Here is a 21824-nt window from a genome sequence, read left to right as displayed (position 1 = left end):
GGGGGGGGGGGGGGGCCGTGGGAGGGAATGGAAATGGAAACAAATGAGAGATTAATCCATTTGTCACCAGCAAGTCCAAAGGCATTCTTTCAATTTACTGTCAATTTCCAATTTCAGTTACGGGAGAATAACTTCTTCGGTGTTGGGTGAAACACATGTTGCTCGGATGGGAGAATCGTAGGCCCCACTGATGCTAATAAAAAAACCCAAGAATAGGGCAAAGGCAGGAAATAGGAATCAAGTGTCTGAAAACGTTTTCAAGTCTTCTGTGCTCTGCACATCATACATCAAGCTTGTCATTTTTTCCCTGCAGATACAGAGTCCAGTAGAGAGGCCACCCGCAGACAGGGTGCCCCAGCTGAGGCGGGCAGGTGTGTTCCGAGGGGTCCTCCCTGCCTTGCCAAAAACAGACCAGTCCCCTGAATCTTATTTAAAAACCTTCAGGTTCTTCTGTCCGTTTCTTGCCTGCGTGGCCATTCCCACCAACCCTGAGGAAGGAAAATGACTTAGAAGAGAAAAATCACACAAATGGAAACCAATAGAGGAGAAAAGATGGATCATTAAAGAGGAGACGGCTAGTGAATAAATATTCCAACTTAATTTTAAAATTAAATTCACTGTTAATATCAGCACTTTAATTTCATTGCCTTTTATTCCTTTGGTATTTCCATGAACTAAAGTGAAACAGCCAAGTTACAGTATCATTTAATTTTACTTACTGGTGGATACCCTTTGGTATAACAATACAAGACCTCAAAGAGCCTGGAAAAGATATTTAAACCTTAATTACGTGTCTTGCATAAATTCTTAATTCTGACATTCTACTGCATTATTAACATACTAGGTACTGGAGACCCACAGAGTTGCAAGCGTTCTCGGGTTGAGGGACTTTGGTCGTGTCTGATGGTGGATATGAATTATAATGTTACTTACCAAGTCTGTGTTTACATAGTACAAAAAGGAGAAATAAAAGAGAATCAGAGGCTGGTGGTCATGCTAAAAAGGCCCATCTTAATCCAGTTTAGGAGGGGAAAGTTGACTTTCTTTTTTGGCTCGCTATTAACAGGTGGTTTTTTTTTTATTTTTTAAGAAAAAAGTCAGGATTTATTGATAGAAAAAAGAACTCGTCTGCTCTCCATTACAGTACAGGCACTTACACCGCTACCCAGTTAAATGCCCTCTTTATTTTTTTACTTTTTACTTTCAATTTCAATTTCAATGTTTTTAAATTTATTCATTTATTTGGAGAGAGAGAATGAGCAGGAGAGGGGCAGAGGGAGAGGGGGAGAGAGAATCCCAAGCAGGATCCAAGATCAGTGCACAGCCCGCTCGATCCCACGACCATGAAATCATGACCTGAGCACCTATCAAAAGTCAGATGCTTAGCTGATTGAGCCAGTCAAGTGCACCTATTTTTATGTTTTTATTTGAGAGAGAGAGAGAGAGAGAGAGAGAGAGAGAGAATCTTAAGCAGGCCTCACACCCAGTGTGGAACGCAACATGGGGCTCAATCTTACAACCTCGGGATCATGACCTGCGCCAAAATCAAGAGTCGGATGTTCAACAGACTGAGCCACCCAAGCGCCCCTCAGTCATGTCTTTATGGAAGCAACTACCATAATTTTGTGATGATGTTAATTACAATTCAATTAATTGCTAGCTTGGGATGAGCTCACTCACACGCTACAATGATCCTGGGTACTGACTGACAGCTGACAGCAGAGGCGGGCTCAGGGCTCCTGTCTTCACCCAGCAGGTGTTCACTGAGGACCGTGGCCTGGGACAGTCACCAACCTCAGGGGGCGTGCTCTCTCCTGCCCTGCCCAAAGTGAGCTATTTATTTAGTTCTAACTGACTCAGTGACAAGTTTCTAACCCCACACATTAGAAATAAATTCCTTTCTGGGGCACCTGGGTGGCTTAGTCTGTTAAGCGTCCGACTTTCGCTTAGGTCATGATCTCGCGGTTCGTGGGTTCGAGCCCCACGTCGGGCTCTGTGCTGACTGCCAGCTCAGAGCCTGGAGCCTGTTTCAGTCTGTGACTCCCTCTCTCTCGGACCCTCCCCTGCTCACGCTGTCTCTCTCTCTCTCTCTCTCCTAGAAATAAATAAAAACCTTTAAAAAAAAAAGAAATAAATTCCTTTCTGGGAGCTGAAGTCTCGAAGCTCTGGACCAAGACCCAAATGTTTAGCAATGAATGTTTAGGCTAAGAGATCTATCTGATGCCCTAACCCTGACCCCCTGGCAGCAGATTCCAAACAAAAGCTTTAAATAAGGCAGCCAGCAAAGTGGGGGTCCATGCTTGGAACAGACCTTCCTCACATCGAAGAGAAAATTCCTAAAATAAGCAACACTTTTTATCTAACAACTCATAGCTTCCTAGAGCAACCTTTACTTTCCTACTGAAAGGGAGGTGAAGGGGGTGCTGGGTCGTTCAGTCAGTTAAGCATCTGGCTCTTGACTTCGGCTCAGGTCATGATCTCACAGTTCCCGGGTTTGAGCCCCATGCCAGGCTCTGTGCTGACAGTGGGGAGCTGCTTGGGATTCTCTCTCCTCTCTCTGTTTGTGTGCTCTCTCCCTCTCCCTCTTTCTCTCTCTTTCAAAATAAATACATAAACCTTAAAAAGGGGGGAGGTGAAGAACGGGGCCGGGATGAGTGACACGGTCAGGGATCAGGTCAGTTGCCAAGAGGACAAACGGCACGACTGTGTTTGGAGGCACCAGTGCTGAGCGGAAAGCCAAGGAAGGCAAAGGTCAGGTGCTTGTCACGAATCATAACCTGGATCTTGCATTTGGGAAGGAGACGCGTCTGTGGGATGAGACCCTCACATGTTTCATTCCAGCAAGACAGGGAGCCCCTGCTCCTCATGAACAGCAAGTTAACTACCCGCCGAAGCCAACATGCAGGAGCCGATATTCTCTCTCCTGAGGTTCTGAGGCGATAAGGGACTGTGGTCTTCTCGTACCTCAGCCTCCACCCCCTGAATATGACTCCGGCAATATTCCTGCTCTTGAAGCCGGCTGTTAACTTTTGTGTTTGCTGACGTAGATCGTGCCCTTGAAAACTGATTACCATCCGATAATGATGGGACAGAGAAGAGGGTCAACGCAATTAGGTTAGCGGGTGGCAAAGGGGGCCTTCCCTGTGCTCTGTCGTGACAAATCGCTGAGTATATCTGCCTTCCTTTGAGAGACAGAGCAGCAGTCCACACACCCACGTGCATTTGATCACACGGGGAATACCAGAAGCGTTTGCGTCCAGATGAAAAAGGGCCACGGGACCAAAAGAGAGGGCGAAGCCAAAGGAAAACAGTCGACCCACAGACCTTAAAACAATTCAGGACAGAATCAGAGTATGTCATACAAGGTGATGCGTGTGAGAAACAGCTTCCCATACATCCAGGACACTCCCCACACGTGAGCACACGCACCACCGCACACCGGGCGCCACTTGTCCATGTACCGCGGCCACTTCAGAAGCTCTTAGATTTTCTCCCCTCGGTTGCTTTAGGGGATCTTAACACCAGTAAGTCGACTGAGTAAAACACAAAAAAAGTTTCCTTCTCTAAGCACTGGGACATGAAGGCCATGGAACATTGCCTAGATCTCAAAAGGCATAAAATTACGTGACAACGACACGGTTCTTTTTTAATCCAAAGTGCGATCCAGAAAAGCTCCTTTTCAGCAGTTTTCCCCAAAGCAGATCAATTTAAGAGGCAATTACCATCAATGCAATTATGTGCCTCTGTGTTCCCTAATAGTCGCCCAATGTGTTCAGAGAGATAAGGCAAGGCCCTTTCAAAAATGAGGACAAATCAGTGAAAGGAGAGCATGTGGAAATTGTCTTCTCAACAATACAGGTCAGGAGACTGAACAGCAAAGCCAGAGTTTAAACACACACACACACACACACACACACACACACACACACACTGATGTAATCAAAAGTATGATATGAGCCTCTTCAAGCAAGTGAAGGCATAAATTCATACACACCCTCCTTCTCTAGAGATAAATCTTCTCTACCAATGAAATCCCACACGCTTTTTTTTTGTTAACTACACATCAGAAAAAAAATGTTTAAAGTTTTGTACTCACCAAGGGAAAACGAAGGCTATAGTCTGAAAAAGAAAGGGGAAAAAAAGAGAATTAGTTTTCTGGTTACTGGTGTGAGGTGCTCATTCAACCACTTCTTGGTCTACAGCTCTAGGTGAACGTGCTCATTTCTGCATCGTTGTTGGGGCCTCCTTGAGGCCTTTTTATCTATCTATGTGACGGTGACTTTTTGTTGCAGTCATCAGCTTTCAAAAGTGCAGCACCTTGAGCTCTCCCGTGACCTCTGGTTGTCACTGTTGGGGGAAAGCGAGGGGCTGACCTAGGTGGGAGGCACTGGGTGTCGAGCCCCCAACCTGAATGCCCCCCTCTTCCAAGGCGATGCTCAGATACTTATAACCTGCATGGCTTGGCCCCTCACCTTGGCTTTCCAGCTAAATCATTATCCAGCCCGCTCATTCCTCAATAATTAAGCTTTTATGTCCTTTTCGTTTCTAACATCTCATTAAGATAGAATTTGCATGCCATAAAGTCCACCTGTGTACAATTCAATGGTTTTTAGCCTAACCACAGAGTTTTACAGCCACCACCATACCTAAATTTAGAGCATTTTCATCATCTCAACAGAAACCCCACGCCCATTAGTTCATTTTAGCTCTCCAGCCCGTTCTCCCCCCACCCCCTCTCCCCGGGCAGCCACCAATCCACTTTCTGTATGCGGATTTGTCTCTTGTGGACATTTCATAAAAATGAGATCCTACAGGATGTGGCCTTTTGTGAGTCGCTGCTTTTACTTAGTACATTTTTGAGACCCATCCATGGTGTAACATGTACCAGTTCTTCATTCCTTTCTGTGGACAAATACTCTTCCATTTCGCATACACCGTACACCATGTGCTGTCTGCCTACCCCTCTGCTGGCAGCCATGGCCCTCTGGTCCCTGTATGAGCAGCTAGTGGGACAGCCTCCCACCGGAGCTGGAGACCATGCTGAGTTGTCACCACACATCTGTGCAGCTAGATGTTTTGATCACCACTATTTTTAAATAGCTAATGCTGTACATGGTGCCTTCCACCAAAATAGAATACTTCTTATCTTAGTCGTGGCCGGGCTAGATATTTTAAACCAAAGACAACAGTGTACAGCACACAATCACGACAAGTTGTTGCAGGAATTAAAATGCTGACCCATGAAGTCAGGTGAAGCCAAAAGGAGCAGAAGACACAGTTCTTCTAATACTGAGGAATTTTAAATCTACTTGGGCAAGTCTACAGTTAATGCGATCTTAGTGGTGAAGCCGGACTGCTTCCTCACTAATCCTGGGAACGAGGCAAGGATGTGCACTCTCGCCACTCGTAGTTCACATTGTACTGGTCAACGTAATAGGGCAAGAAAAAGAAATACAAGACATTGAACGTGGAAAGAAAAAAGAAAGACTTCGGCGTTCTCTGATGTCCGTCTACATAGAGAATCCCAAAGAATCCACAAAAAATCAACTGGGAATCAGTCTCTTGGGTAACATATCAAGTCACAGAGTTCCCAGAGTGCAGCAGGGCCCAACAGAACACAAAGTAAATGGCAGGGAGGTGAGGGAGGCGCTGATTGTGGGGCCACTGGTGATCACGGGGGGCGAGGGGAGCTGCTTTCCGTAAGAATAACTAACTGCAAGAGCCCACTACTCCTTCCAATCCCCGAAGAGCCTGGGAAAATGCTGGGAAGAGACACTTGTGTGCTTGTCTGGGGCCAAGCATGGCGAGAAGCCAGGGGCAGAAAGTGTCCTTTATGCTTCAGACTTCGTAGAAATGCTCAAAACTACCTTCCAGTGTAATGCAGGGTCATTTTATCATGAAACAAAGCCCAGTGATAGGCAGAGGCAAAGGCGCAGGCTCGAGCCAAACCACACTGAAAACCACCAGGGAGAAAACCAAGAGTGTGTAGAACCAGGCAGGGACCCTGCCCACGGATGGTTAAACAAGTGAATAAGCATAATCGACTGAATATCAACCAAACACACACAACCATTTTGAATTCAACTTTGAACTAAGGCTGTTTTATTTTCTTAAACTAAACAAGAATACACGGGACTGTGGGCTGGGCAAATAGATCACGTATTGTCCTGGTGTAGGCTACACACTGCAGCGCAAAACCACGGCTCTCAGTTTCTCCAAGAACAGAATTAGAACAAAAACCAAGCAACCAGAATACCCTCTCGAGCCAACCTTCGGCACATGAACACTTCCTTTAGCCCAAGGCCCTGATGCGGACTGCAGTTCTAATATTGAGCACGACGTCTGAAAAGATGAAATAAGCACATTTAAAGCCAGGGGTGGGGGAGGTCGGTTCACGCGGACAGATCTGTTCTTCTCACGAGGAGGGTGTCACTGAGCTGTTTGGAAGGCATCATTCCACACCTGGAAACCTCTCTGGTCTTATCAGGAATGGCAACATCGTCCACACAGGGGAAGGAGAGAAGCTATTGGATTTTGGATCCTGTCCAGTGCCGCTTACAGTCTCTCCGTGGCCCACAGCCAGTCCTATGAAACAGGCACCGGAGTCCCCTTTGAAAGAAGAGAACACTGAGGCTTGGTGAGCCCCTTGACCAGTGTCACACAGAGCAGGGAGGCGGGCAGCCAGGATGCTAACCCGGGGCTGCTGAGGCCACTCCTGGCTGGGCCTCACACGCAAGTCTAGCTTACCCTGTGGTTTTCTTTGGTTGGCTTATTGCTGGTTTTTCTTTCTGTGTCTCCATCCCCGCGCCCCCCCTCCACCACCAGTGAAGCCTTAATTCTTTACATTCCTAACGTCTCCCACCAGCCACCAGCAGGAAGACCCGTAAAGGCGTCTGCGAGCACGACACTGCCACAAGCAACTCCCTAAAAAACCCCTTCGCACCCCAGGCAGAGCTGCACCACGGCCTGTGGGCCTGCAAGGGGGGACGTGGTTGTGTGGAAGCCTGCGCCAGCCCGACCACGGAAGTGTGGAGGGCTGTCCCTGGGGCGTCCAGACGCGGCCACTCTGCTTCCAGGGGACAGAGGCGGAGGCCGCCTGCCAAGCCAGACCCTGGGAAAGAGGTGGTTTGAGGACGCGGAACAGGGGAAATCCACCGAGAGGGGCGGGGCCGGGCGGGAGGCCAGGAGGGCCGGCACTTCGGCAGGAAGCGGCCCCAGGCCACAGGGCTGGGTCCTGATGGCTCACAAGATACTGAAAGACCTGTCACCCTTACAGCGCATCCAAACCTCACCAAGAAGAAAATAAAACTATGACGTTTGGAATCCACCCGCGGGGGCTGCTGCTTCATTTAAGGAGGAGATGAAAATTATTCTGACGCATCCAGCTCTCAGATGGACAGAGCCGGACAATCTTTCCAAACTCGGACAAAAGGAAAAGGTCTTTTGCACACACACCCTTGGCTCGAAGCATCCTAAACATTCAGGTGGGCGGGCTGTGTGTTGCTGAGGGTGTATTTACAAGCGATTCTTTCAAGTGGGCTGCAGCATTTTATCACATTTTGGATGCAGGGGTGCCTGGGTGGCTCAGTTGGTTGAGCGTCCCACTTCAGTTCAGGTCATGATCTCGGGCTTTGTGGGTTCAAGCCCTGCATCAGGCTCTGTGCTGACAGCTCGGAGCCTGGAACCTGCTTCGGATTCAGGGTCTCCCTCTCTCTCTGCCCCTTCTCTGCTTGCGTGCTCTCTCTCTCAAAAATAAATAAACATTAAAAAATATTAAAATGTTTCTGTGTGTATTTCCACATGTGTAGTGTATCAAACTTGTGAACTTCTATGATAGGTTCAATTTCATAAAGCAAGGGCACACTAGTAAAAGCACACTCGTGCAAGGAAACACCGCGAATCTGGGCTTCCGCGGTCTCGGCAGCACAGTCAGTCCCCACAGAGAGAGCCTCCGCCACCCTGGCTGCACCGTCCGGACCCCAGGGTCTCAGACACTGAGTTGCCCCCATCAACTGTCAGAGCCCCAGCACAGAGGGCCTTTCCCTCTCAGGCACAGGGACTCGCAAGACGATGAGGGGGCGGCCGTCAGCTTAGATGGGTTGCCCTGAGAGCAGAGAAACCAGTACAGAGGAGATGGCAACAGAGGCCGTGGCGCCCACGCAGCGCGCGGGGCGGGGGGGGTGTAGGGCGCCCCCACAACAGCACACCTGCTGCGCCGGGGTCCCGCCAGGAGACAAGTGCACCCTGCCTCCCCGTGGCCACTCGCAAGGCAGGACAGCCTGCAAGATGCCCCTGAGTCATCTGGGCTCCAGGCTCTCCCCGATGTCACACGCCAGCAAGCATCACAGCTTCCTGGCTTACCTTCCAAGCATCCGCAAGGCTGTTCATTTCTGTACTTTCTAACGTGAGGGGCTGCTGAACACATGGGGGACCGAAACCCCCCTGAATGATGAGTTGGGGAGAAGTGATGATACTCTGCCCACCCCACCGAAGCCGACTTGAAAAGGCAGGAGCGGGGGTCCTTCAAACAATTTTGCTAATGCTGGAGAAGAGATCTACTTTCCCTGCCGTTTTGTCAATCCAAGATCAACCAGCTGGACTCCTAAATATCTGGCAAATGTAAAAAATGATGCAGGGACAGGTGCTCAGCAAAGATGTGCGTGCTTCTTAAGACTTTCTGGAGCTCTATCCCGGCACCTCCCTCCTTACCCCACGGTTGCGGGAGGGGCTTCTCTGGATTGGGAAACTGTGCCGATTAGCAAACCAATGACTCGATTCTTACAAGTTCAAATGGCTGCCAGCTTCTGACTATCCATGTTTGTCTCTGCCATTATCATTTGGGAACACAAGACTTTAACTGTTTTTCCTTCCAAGGCACCGGGTGCTCTTCCAGCCCCAGACAGGAGGGGGGCCTCTCCTGTGCCCCCCTCCCACGGACCAACTGCACAGATCTAGAACAGGCACGTGCCCCCGCCTCTGCCCTGCGCCAGCATGACCCTGGCTGTGGAAGGTGCAGGATGACACCTGGTCCTTCGGCCCGCCTCTTCACCTGCCCGCCTCTTGCACTCGGCACAAAGGATTCCTGGATACTGACAGTCGTCAATATTATACTTTAAAAATCTTTGCCCCATAAGTAGCTTCGTTGTGAAGGTTCTTGTGCTCAAGGGCAAGGACAGTATGAAAACATCTTTGGAGAAAGCATCGACCCTAACTACAGATAGTCCACACCAGAGATCCCATCAAGTGCATACAGGGATCCCTGAAGAACCTCAATGCTCCCATGAAGAGTCTGGCTTAGCCCTATTTTGCAGATGGGAAGACTGAGGCCCAGAGAGGTTAAGTAACTTGCCCTGACCATGCGGTGCAGTGGAACTCTGGACCTGGGCCCCAGCTTTCTGGCCTCCTAGAGCTCCCAGGGAACTAAACTAGCTGCACTAAGTGCTTCAGGACATGTCCCCAGGTCATCCTACAGTTGTGTGGCCCAGCTGGGACCCTGAGCAGGGCTCACCAGGGGTCAAGCTCCCCACCTCCGGGAGACATTACCCAGGGCTCCCGGCTCCCCAGATGTGGGAGGTACAGATTTCACATTTCCCCTCAAAAACTTGCACGAGGGAAAAAGGTAACTATTGGTGTAAAGGTACTAGACTCTCAACCCCACGTGATCCCTGCTCTATAAATCATGGCTCTTTCGATGCTGCAGTGTGGACGAATGACAATGTCTTGTAGACGGAGAAAACCCGGGAGCCCTTGGCTTGTCAGCAGGTGATGCTTCTGCAGCCTCCGCGAGCTCTGTTCCTTCATAATGGGGTCACCTGTGAGCGCGCCCCTCCCTCACCCCAGACTTCACCGTTCTCTTCTCATGAAACCGGGTCTCACCCTGAACCTTGGCCCCAGAGACTGCCTGTTTCCTGGCTGCCGGCTCCTGTCTGCCCGTCCCATCCCGTCTGGCTGCAGTAAACTGAGTCATGCTCACCCACGTTCCCAGACAATGCTGACCAATCCCCTTCCCGGCCCTTGCGGACCCCCCCGGGTGCTGGCCTGTGAAATGGACTCTGCACCCAGGGAAACCCAGCTCCTCGCATCGGCTCCACGCTTGCTGCCATCGGCACCTCCAAACAGTTGGCAGGGAGATAAAAATCAGGAGGTGAATCCAATCACTTCCCTTTTTTCCACAGCTGCTTGCTTACTGGCAAGTACTATCTGCAAGAAAAGGACTGAAATATCAATTGACCAGTAGTGGGAAAATGGGGACCAGCCATCCCTGGTGGCTTTCTCGGCCTGCTTTTGTGGACTCATGTGGTTCGAGGTATCACTTGACAGTGCACACACGAGGCCATGGCTTTCCCAGTGACAGCGGAGAGAAATATCCCATGTGCTTAGAACCGTGGCTGGCCCGGGGGAGGCCTCCCCAGCCCCGTGCTGAATGGGTGCATGAATTTCACGGTATTCGGAAGGAGGACCAGAGGATCCAGGGTTTATACGCCCACCCGCCCAGGCGTGTCTGAGGACCACCCTCATCCTCCAGGCGATGCTGTGAAGGTAAGCATCACTTACCCTAAGTTGGTGCTAGAGGCCACGCGTTACATGCTGCCAGCAGAGAACGAAGGGGTCCCAGAGACCACCTGTGAACACAACTAAATGTCTCCACTAATTGGGCGAGGCAGGGAAGAAGGGGAGATGGAGAACCGGCTCAGAGAGGGAGTGAACCTCAGGCGAGAACCGCCTCACAGGCATGCCGTTTGCTTCTTGCTCTCCTTTGCCAGAGCCTTGATCGCATGTGACCTGACGCTGTTTCTCCTACCTCAGGCAGGGTGGGGAGTCCGTAGGTGGAGAACTCCTTGAAAGCAAAACCAGTTTCCTCCCTCCCACCGCATCCAGCCTGTGACAGGTACTCCAGACAGGCTTACTGGGTGCCTGATGCCGGTGGTAACTGAACACTGAATCTGATGCAAAAGATGTTGCTCTTGGTCCAATCAAGGCTCAGCGAACCTCAGAGAAAATGATTTATCTCTAATAGCCGATCGTAAACGGATGCTTGTAGGTGTTGATTTTTAGAACGCCAATTTGGAACGCCCCTGCCTTTCCCCAAGGGGCCCTAGGCCTGTGATCAGCCTGCGAACCATGCATGTGAAGGCTCTGGCTGATGACCACCACACTCAGCTGTAACAGCAGCAGCTGCAGAGGCCCAGAGCAACACAGCATTTCCCAAGGCCGAGTAGTGGATGAGCCCCAGCATTAAATAACCTTCTAGGAGGACCCTTATTCCCGTGGACCCAGGATGAAAGACAAATTATGACGTGCTTCTTAATTTTAAATTCTCTACTATTGCTGTTCATTGAAATACTAGCTACTACCAATCCTATACAAATGGCCAAGGCACAAGTTACACACACCGCCTCACCAGTATGCAGTTCTATCATCATATGAGAATAGCTACAGTGGGTGAATAAAGGAAATAGTGTTTTCTGATCAGACTGGTAGGGATCAGAAGGGGGGGGGATATGAGTGGGTAAACCAGCGTCTGGATAGTGTCGCAGAGCTTGGAACTTCCCGGGGAAGACCCCCAGCAAGCCACCCACACACAGTTCACGGGCACCCTCCTTCTCCAGGGGTCCCCTTCCCACTTCTAACTTAAACCCCCCTTTCAGCAGCCCCACTAAAAGCCACAGCGTGCTTCCTCTCAATGGTGTCCAGAGGAGGAACTTTCTAGAGGCACCTCATCCACACTGCAGTCTCCCCATTCCTCACTTTCCGCACGCTGCTCCCTGACCCAGAAAGTGTTCCATCTCACCCAAAACAGCCAGGTGCCCCTCATGCCCTCCCCATCCTGGATACCTTGTCTGAGCCCCCCCCCAGGGTACCCCGAGTTTGTCCCTCCCAGTGCTCCTGAAGCTCAAAGCTGCCCTCCACTGCCCCATCTGCCTGCGTCTTCCTTCTCTAATCACGCTTTCACAGCCACACGGTGTCAGTGGAGAGGGGATTAGGATTCAGTTGGCCACCTCTCCACTGCCCTAGGGTGTGGGCAGGCACAAGCCACCAAATGTTACCCATGACAACAGCAAGGTGCACACACTCACTCAAAGATACATAATCTGCAGCTAGTTTGGTGCTTTCTGATGGGAAATCCTGTCACCTCTAACTTGAACTTCTTACATGAACTATTCTATGCACATATTAGCAACTCAGAAAATACCAGTTGGGTGAGTGAATAAATGCACTACACCAGCAATTACCATTCATTGAGTATCGACTATGGGCTTGAGCTGTGCCAAATCCTGATGATCCAGAGATCAAAGCAAACCAACCAACCACAAGATTATGAGCTCCAGGTCTTCCCCTTGAAAGAATTCCAAAAGATCGGCGTATAATCCGATCACTGAAATGCAGGGCTCTGTGATCACACTCAGCCTGGGGGCTTTGAAATGTGGAAGCCGTGGAATCTAACCTGGGTTTGGCCAAAGTCAGAACATGTTTGTCAAGAATAAGATTCTTGGGCAGAGAACATAAACCAAGACAAGGAAGCCAGAGAGTACATGGAACATTCTGGAAAAGGTAAATAATTTAAATCCTGGCTTTGCTCTTACAACAAGTCATTTAACCTTTTGGAGGCTTACCCTCTTCACATGGGAAATAGCAACAATAATCCTCACTGTGCTGGGTAAATAAGAGAGGCAATCCATACGAGGGACCCAGCGCTGAACTCGGGATGCAGAAGGTATTACATCACAAGTGCGGGTCTGGATCGGGAGGCTTGCGGGGCCTGGGGTGCTGCAAAGGCATCTGGGTTTGGGCAGAAGCTGCAAGGGGGCTGCAGGGGGCTGGGAGCCTGGACATCCCTCCCTGCTCCCTACAGGAAGGCCACCTGGTGGGTGCCGAGGGGAGAACGGACTGAGCATGGACAGTGGGTCCATGAGCAAACATGGAGGCCATTCTGTGGTCCGGGTGAGGGGTGGGGAGGTACCCCTGGGGGCCCGTTAAACCAGGTCAGTACTAAGAATCCATGTAACGTGCACCGAGCAGAGGCTAACGTTGAAACAACAGGCAGTGATGGGGCGCCTGGGGGACTCAGTCAGTTAAGTGTCCAACTTCAGCTCAGGTGGTGATCTTGCAGTTCAGAGGTCTGAGCCCCGCATTGGGCTCTGTGCTGACAGCTCAGAACCTGGAGCCTATTTCAGATTCTGCATCCCCCTCTCTCTGCCCCTCCTCTGCTCTCTCTCTCTCTCTCTCTCTCTCAAAAATAAACATTAAAAAAATATTTCTAAACAATGCCCAGTGGCAAAGAACACCTTGACGTCGATGTAGCATCTTAAAGTGGAAAAACTAAGTATCTCTATCTAGTGTTGGGTTCATAACGAAAGGTGAGCTTTTGGAGACTTCACACATCACTGAGCTATGAACAAAACTGTCTCCAGGCTCTGTGTATACTCTGCTGAGGACAAGCACCTATTTTCCCCCTGCCGCCACTGAAGAAGTTCCGCGAACTTGTAACGAATCCCTCCTCCACATGGAAGAACACTGCAGTATTCACTTGCAGACAAGAACGGCATTATAGCACAAATATGCAGCACCGCATCCGGGAACAATGCACCGTCACAGAAGACTGCGATGTTGCACCGGCATTCTGTTCTGTCTACCTAGAAAGGTCAGCCCTCCTCTTCCACTGGGAGGCAGTGTGTCCGTCGTTCTCAGGAAAAAGTTGTGGCTTTTTTTTTTTTTTCCTTACGGCTCAAAGAATTATCTTAAAACGCACGGGTCTGATTTGCTTCAGCAAACAATCTGCATTGTGTCAGGCATCTGGGTCGATGTGGAGACGTCAGAGGCGGGAGGTAGAGCCGAACCAGGATGTCCACACACTTGCAGGGACCCCTGGGGCCCACCTGCCTCGTGCGTGGCTGGTGGTCTGTCCTGTAACCCAAGTCCGAGGGAGGAGGGAGACCAGCGTGTGTGCTCCCCAGGCCGGCCCTGCACACGGTCACAGCGGGAGGGTGGGTGACCCTGGGCAGGCCCCTACACATGATGTCCCCGGCAGCTTCAGACGATGATCCAAGGGCACAGCTGATATCCATGAAGAGAGAGGGTGAGGTCCGGAGAAGGGGCAGCTCTGGTAAGGACAGAAGTCCAGTGCCGTCCCCCGGGGGTAGCAGGGGGTGGGGCCACAGCACAGGGCTCAGAATGCCACTGATGGCCTGAAGCTACCACCCTGGACGGCCCACACGTAGGGGCCCGTCGATCCCCACGAGGAGCTGGAAGCAAGTTGCAGGAGGTCAAGTGCTCAGTAAGAGGCAGGGCCTGACAGAAGCCTGGCTGGACGCGTGCCTTCCGCCCCTGGGCGAGTCTGCCCCCAACATTAGGAAAACCCCAGGCGCCTGGTGCCCAGGCCAGAAGTTACTTCCTGGGAGACGAGCTGCGTGTGGAGGAGCGGTCCCCCGGGGTCACGGCGCAGGAAGTGGTCACGACCCAGTGACCAGCGGAAGGACACTTGCAGTGAGGCTCCCTCATGGTCAAGAAGCGCCATTTCCTTAAAAAGCCAATAGTTTACCTGGGGTGTCCTGGCCAAGGATCCTGAGTTATTATCTTCCACCTAACCCAAAACTTGGGTCAAAGTTTCACGCACAAATGCAAAGGCAGTTTGGCTCACGGAAATCAGGGCTGGTTTCTGCAAAGGTAAAAATCTCTGGAAGGCGAGGTTGGGAACACTGCGTGAAGCTGGACGTCTGAACTTGGCAGGAGCCTAAGTGAGCGGAATGGGCCTGGCCATCCCAGCAGGGGTCCTGACCAGCCTTCTCGAGCCACTGCCCCCCCGGCCCCACATGTCTGGCCAGTTGAGAGCTGGCAGCCTCACTCCAGAGCTGCCGTATTTCTACGTAGTGTCCTTCTGCTTCAACTAAACCAGAAATCATGGGCTCTTGAGGGTTTGCCCAAGAACCACCTTGCATTCACCCCAGGACTGGAGGGAGCCTCCTTACCCAGTGCTCATTCTATCAGAGGATCGAATCCCCGTAACCATGACGACGGCAAGGCCAGGGCTACCACGCACGGGCTCTCCTGCCGCGTGGCCTCTCTGCGTGACACACGCCAGGCAGGCATCGTCTCCAAACCCTTGCCACAGTCCTCCGTATGGCGGACGTCAGCGGGGTGGGAACGTCTGCACACACCCCAGTGGTGTGGTGAGCGCCACGTCAGCAAGGTGTGGACACGTGTGAACGGCGCTCACACCTCATGCCGTACGGGTAATCTCTGTAACACTCCCGTTCTTCGTGACACACCGGCGGGCCCTCTGCACGTGACAAAGGACACAGCTCTTTGCTCTTGCGTGTTAGACAGTGAGGCCTCCGTGGCCTGTCAGATACGGGACAGGATAATGACCCAGTTGCTTTTGCTACAATTAGTTTTAATGACATAGAAGCCTATCTAACCACTAGCCTCCAATAAATTTCTCCAGGGGGTCGAGGAGGATGATTTATTTTTAAAATGACTAATTATTCAAACTATTCATAATTAAAATGAAATGGCCTTTCTCCAACGATTCCTATGACAAGAAAAGGAACGTCATCCACCTAAAACCTTCAACCACGAGGGGAAAATACCAGGTTCTCTTGTTCATGAAAGCAGCTGTGATGAAAACTGCGTCCATTAGTAACCTTAGCCCACCGTGGGGTTAATAAAAGAATAGTCAGAATAATCAAGCTCTTGAGTTTCGAGTGAAGCGTTTGTGGGCGATCTCCTTTCATCTGTGGCTACAATGTGTAAGCGGGTGACGAGCTGAGATTTATGAAATGTCTGCTACGTTTGATGCATTTAATTAGGTGCCTTGTGCAACACAACAAAGTACAACATATGAGTTGTCAGTGGTGGTAAGGGGACCCCCCCCAGAGGGGGCAGGCAATGAGGGACAGGATCAGCAGCTTTAGAGGATGGAAATCTGGCCCTGGGGGGTCAGAGACCAGGTGGAGGGCTTGCTCTGGTTCCAAGGAATTCTGCAAACGCACACTTGCCATCTGCAAAGTGATGGTTACTGTGATGGGGTCCCTCACTGTCCTTCCCTCTCAAGGGGCAAGTCTGAGACCCAGGGTCCCCTTGGTGCCCCGTAACATCTCGGTCACTGAAGGCCCTTGGAGGACAAGGTCCCCAAGAACCTCTTTATGGAGTGGCCCCCTATCTTTCACATCTCCCTGGACTCTGTGTGTCGTGGACCTCACCACGATTGAGAGCTGGGAAACACCTTGGTTACACGTTATTCTGTGTGTGTGTGTGTGTGTGGAGGACAAGGTCCCCAAGAACCTCTTTATGGAGTGGCCCCCTATCTTTCACATCTCCCTGGACTCTGTGTGTCGTGGACCTCACCACGATTGAGAGCTGGGAAACACCTTGGTTACACGTTATTCTGTGTGTGTGTGTGTGTGTGTCTGTGTGTGTGTGTCTGTGTGTGTGTAAGTTCCTCTATGAAAAAACAAATAACCAGGGCACCGGGTGGCTCAGTCGGTTGAGTGTTCAACTTCAGCTCAGGTCATAATCTCATGGTTCATGAGTTTGAGCCCGCGTCAGGCTCTTTGCTAATAGCTCAGAGCCTGGAGCCTGCTTCCGATTCTGTGTCTCCTCTCTCTCTCTGCCCCTCCCGTGCTCGCACTCTGTCTCTGTCTCTCTCTCTCAAAAATAAATAAAAAATTTAAAAAAAGAAAAAGCAAATAACTAACTGCAATGCTTTGATCATTCATGTGGAAGCTGCAAACGAATCCAAATTCTGAAATTTCCAGGCAGGTGAGGAGATGAGAGAGCCATGCCTCTTTAAAAGGCAGTGCCAGGTTCTGACCCAATCCCCCCGAGCCCTTGAAGCAAAAAGCTACGTCACAAACCAGAACCAGCACGCTTTCACAAAGCACCCACAACGTGTGTCAACAGTTCACTCGGCTTTTGATTAACCAGAGTTTACACTCACTATGATCCTACAGACATGCAACTTTATAGCAGAAAAGACCCCCAGCCTGATCCTCTCCTTTACAGATGCTGATGCCATACGTGCACAGGACACTTGCATGGCCATCGTCTCCTTCATCCTCACAGAGACATGCGAAGCCATCAGGGGCACTGAAAACCAGGTAAAGGAAGATCTCCCTCCTGTCACCCTGACGTTATGCCCTTTTGTTCTATGTTGTAAAGAAATGGAAAAACAGAACTGACTCAATCCTAAGTGCCACGCATCAGCTCTCCGTACTTAATTTATAGCCGGAGGAAAGTATTTTTTAATTAAGGGATTAATACATGCTATGGAGATGAGAAGGTGATGTCTTCATCTTCTGGTGGGAAAAAAAAAATGCTGCAAACCCTATCAACTGAATTCCTCAGGCTTTCAAAATAATGTTGTCTTCCAATCTAGCACCAGGAAAGTGTTGATATTTCCTGAAAACCTGGGAACATTCTTTTAATCAGACCAGAACAATACAAGCCATTGTGTTTTCCTTTTTGCCTTGTCAGCCAGGAAGCTTAGGACCGAATTTTAAGGCACAGTTGCAATCACATCTTATCTCCAGGGAAAGGGAGCTGGTATTTATCGGATGCCTACATGTGCAAGGTGCTTCCACAAAATGTGTTTAATTGAATGCTTGCAAACACCCAGCTTGTAGGACTCCGAGTTCACGGAGTCAAGCACCGGAGGTGATGAGGAAGAAGCCCAGAGCTCAGTCATTCAGCCAGCACATGGTGGAGGTGGCGTCCACACCCAAAGCCGCCGTCGGTAAGGACCATCCCGACATGGTGCAGCCCTTCTTGGGGATGAAAAGCTCAGATTATCAAGAGATAACAAAGGTAATGTCGGCCTGCAGGCTGGAAATGGTGGGAGCTTCCAGGCACTGGCCAAGGGCTCCCAGGATGTTAGAGGCGGGATTGGTCGATGGCCAGGATGGACAAGCATGCTGTTGGGTGCACCCCGGGGCTGGAAGGGGGCAGTGTGTTGAGACAGCTGTGCCCTTCACATCAGGGGGCTGCCGGGGAAGATGACTTTGGAGCGCTACCTCCCCTCAAACCTACTAGTGGCTTCTCTCTACTGTCCTGACTTGTTTGCTCGAGCCCAAAGTGCACATGACTTCAGTGTTCACAAGACTCCCCAGCACAGAGGCCAAATCACTCTGCTGAGCTCAGGGATGGTGAAATGTACATGGATGATTTATACAGCGGCAGTGCCTTCCGGAGCCCGCACAGCACGTGCGCTGGTCATCGGGGAAGCATGGCCTTCCAGGACTGGTCTGCTGAGATAACCGTGTGGACCCGTACAGGACACACAGACTTCCATAAGAGCATGCTGGGATGCACTCAAAGCCAAGCCATTGACATTCAATGAGAATCTACACAGCTCCTTGTATATCGTCAGGATTCAAGGAACCTTAAAACAAACAGACTTTACACACTGTGTGATTCCATTTACACAGAGTCAAAAGCAGACCAACTGAATATACGGTGTTGGAAGCCAGGAAAGTGGATACCCCTGGAAGGGACTGGAAGAGAGCGCCAGGAGGCTGGAGTGGGGGCTGGGTCATGCTGCGGTCCTTCACTAGGGTGCTGGCTACACAGCTGTCTCCCTTTGTGGAAATCCAAGGTGTGTACATGGAAAGCGGACACGCACTTCTCTGCAAGTATGTTTTAACTTGATCTACTATTTTGGATCATGGCTGGAATTGTTTTTATCCTGTATAAAGAAACAGGCAAAGTAACTGATTTGGTTTTAAAAAGTCAATCTACAAATGCAGTCAATAGAGGAATATTCTTGCATCCTGCACTCCTCATACAACAGGACGACAGATGACCCTTAGCATCGGCAGACTTAAGGGACGGAAGGGAACAGTGCCGCTGGCTTGACCTTGCCCTGGGAGTGTTTGTTTCTTTGCCACCAAAAGCCTGATTTCCAACAGAACAAACTTGTTTATCTTTAGGCATGAACTTTGTTTAAAAATAATTTTCTTGGGCTTCCTGGGTGGCTCAGTGAATTAAGCATCTGACTTTGGCTCAGGTCATGATCTCTCAGTTCCTGAGTTCAAGCCCCACATCAGGCTCTGTGCTGACAGCTCAGAGCCTGGAGCTGCTTCAAATTCTGTGTCTCCCCCTCTCTCTGCCCTTCCCCTGCTCATGCTCTGTCTCTCAAAAATGAATAAACATTAAAAAATCTATTTTAATAAAAAATAAAAATAATTTTCTGGGGGCGTCTGGGTGGCTCAGTCAGTTAAGCATCCTACTCTTAAATTCGGCTCAGATCACAGTCTTGTGGCTCATGAGTTTCAGCCGCAGGTCTGGCCCTGTGCTGACAGCACAGAGTCTGCTTGGGATTCGATCTCTCTCCCTCTCTTTCCGTCCCTCCCCCACTCTGTCTCTAAAAATAAATAAACTTTAAAAATTTTTATATAAACTTAAAAAATCATTTTCTGATTTTTACCATTTCCTTTTCACAACGGAATAGGGATCTGCAACCGACACTTAAATCTTTTTAAGATGTTGGTCATATAGATGACCTTGAGCCTTCAACTATGGAAGAACTGCCTCTCACGGCCGTGGCCTGGGCGCTGTGGTCAGAACATGGGGATTTGGGGTCTGACCTGCAACTGGCCTTCCTACCAGAGGAAGAACCTGGCTGCTCACCTTGCTTTCGGAGCCACGGGGTTTCCATTTACAAAACGAGAGATGTCTGCCTTTTCCCTGGGGTGATGTGCGGAGTGACCGACTTGACCTGCTTTGCCCAAGACTCTGCAGCCTCACGCTGAGCCTCCTGCATGCCGGCAAACCCCGGAATGCCTGGCAAAGGGAGTGGCTGGCCACCCCGTGGGGTGCGGGCTGCGCACGGTAACGTCCATGATGTGCACCTTCTCTGGTGTCTGGCCCTGCATGTGCTCAATAAACCCTGATTTTTTAGCATTACCACGGCCACAGCCTTCTACAAAAAATTTGTGTGCGCATGTTTGGCTGTGATATCAGTCCGAGAAAGCTACCACTGTCTCAGCTGACCCACTTTGAAAAATAAATGATCAGTAACCTTCGAGCGATTCCCTCCAGGACGTGAGCGTCCAAGGGCCCCCGCACCCCTGCTGAGGGCTATACGGAGATCCGACACAGCGAATCCCACCGACTGTGGACACCGTGCATCTGGCCTCCCGGCCTTCTGCTGCTCGTGTTCCAAGGAGGATGAAATGCCCATCCACTTCCGGGGGCTTCTGGAGGGGGAGCGAAGACCGGTGAGCCCGCACCCACTCCATTCATTCCCCCGTTCGATGGCTGTGGTGTCCGCACTCAATGGGGGACGCCTGCAGATCACCGGGGGCACCAGTGACCACACAGAAGCATCCAGGAGCCCAGGGCCTCGGCATGAAAGCCAGGAGGAAGGCAGTGCAGGCCAAGGGGCCAGTGCAGTAAAACAGTGTGGGTGGGTCTGTGGCCGCTGCCCGTGAACTGAGTGCCTGCTGTCCTGAGCGGGACAAAGCGAGAGACCATCTCGCCCTGAGCTAGCCCGGGTCTGGGGAGTGGGGTTTCCAGGCTCAGCCCCTCACTGACCTGAGGACGGGGCCCCAAACTGAGCTGAAATGAAGCCTGTTGTGTTCCTCGTGTTTGGCCACCAAAATGCATTTATGTTTATGCTCTAATGTCAACTGTAAGGGGAATGTAAAACACAATCGTTTCGGGGAGCCTGGGTGGCACACTCGGTTAAGCATCCGACTCTTGACACCAGCTCAGGTCATGATCTCACGGTTCATGAGTTCGAGCCCCATTTCGGGCTCCACAGTGTCAGCGCGAGCCTGCTTGGGATTCTCTCTCTCCTTCTCTCTCTCTCTCTCTCTCTGCCCCTCCCCCATGTGCACTCTCTGTCTCAAAATAAATACGCTTTAAAAAAATCATTTACATACTTTTGTTCTAGCATAAACTGTGAAAGGAATACAAAGGGGAATCACGATTCCCTCCTATTTTAAAGGAATGCCAGCACTTCCACTGAGCATCTGGCTCTCACTGGCAAGGTGTGGAGAGAACACCGTTAGTAACAGAAAAACCCCCAAGCTCCTGGTGGAGTGGATGTACTCCATCCACGCTTTCCCCACATTTCCACAGGGATGCAAATCAATTTAAGTACTTAAAATAGCCACAGAAGGGCGGTGGTGGGGGGGGGGAGCGAGCTCTAATAGTTACCATGGGAATTACTAATCGAAGCACGTCTTTTGTCTTCGAAAGATCCTTGCCATTCCTGTGATGTTTGGAATGATAACATTTAGGGAACCAGCAACTATTTCCTGCCATTTGATGAGCATAAAAATATCATATGGAAGCTAAAATTAAAGAAACTTCTGGAGAAGTCAAAGCCACCCGCTGCCGTAGTGACATATGCATTAAGCAAATGCATCTTAGACCGACGTTCAGAAGCAGAACGCAGGTTCTTCAAAGGGGTTCTGGGGACTTGGGACAGGAGGCATTTAAAGCCCGAATGTGTTCACGGTATTTGGGAGCGAGAACGCAGGAAAGGCTGGCCGGCCCCGTCAGGTAGCCAGGGCGCAGGTCCAGGGCGAGCCAGGGACCCCCCACGCTCCCAGCAAAAGCTGACCCCCAGGAGACTGCGGACAAGCCCGTGCTCTGAAAAGTATAGAACCGAGCGCCTGGTGGGAAGGAAACTCTTAGCGGCAGTCACCGGCGCAGAGATGCTCTTTGAAAAATCACGACTTGAACAAAGCTCACATTCCCCTGAGCGATATTCCTGAGCGTTAGCAACCTGTACCTTCGCGAGAAGAACGAATCGCCCTACAACGCCAGCACCCTCGGAAAACGGGAAGAATTGCCAAGGCACTTAGGTTTATTAATAAAGA

At 50.6% G+C, this 21824-nt stretch overlaps 1 protein-coding gene across 4 annotated transcripts in view; it reads right to left on the bottom strand.

Annotated features, from left to right (window-relative positions):
* The window catches only part of PTPRE (protein tyrosine phosphatase receptor type E), a 163872-nt gene that overhangs the window by 97329 nt on the left and 44719 nt on the right, over positions 1-21824 (bottom strand). For all 4 annotated transcript variants that reach the window (XM_039250751.1, XM_039250750.1, XM_039250747.1 and 1 more), the window contains exon 2: positions 4097-4119. The gene's annotated coding sequence lies outside the window, so the exon portion shown is untranslated. The remainder of the gene's footprint in view (positions 1-4096; positions 4120-21824) is intronic.

Source organism: Hyaena hyaena, unplaced genomic scaffold, assembly GCF_003009895.1.
Source record: "Hyaena hyaena isolate Hyena2069 unplaced genomic scaffold, ASM300989v1 scaffold_380, whole genome shotgun sequence".
Lineage (NCBI taxonomy): Eukaryota > Metazoa > Chordata > Mammalia > Carnivora > Hyaenidae > Hyaena > Hyaena hyaena.
Note: the sequence above shows the minus strand (reverse complement) of the source record. Positions and strands in the feature narration are given on the sequence as shown.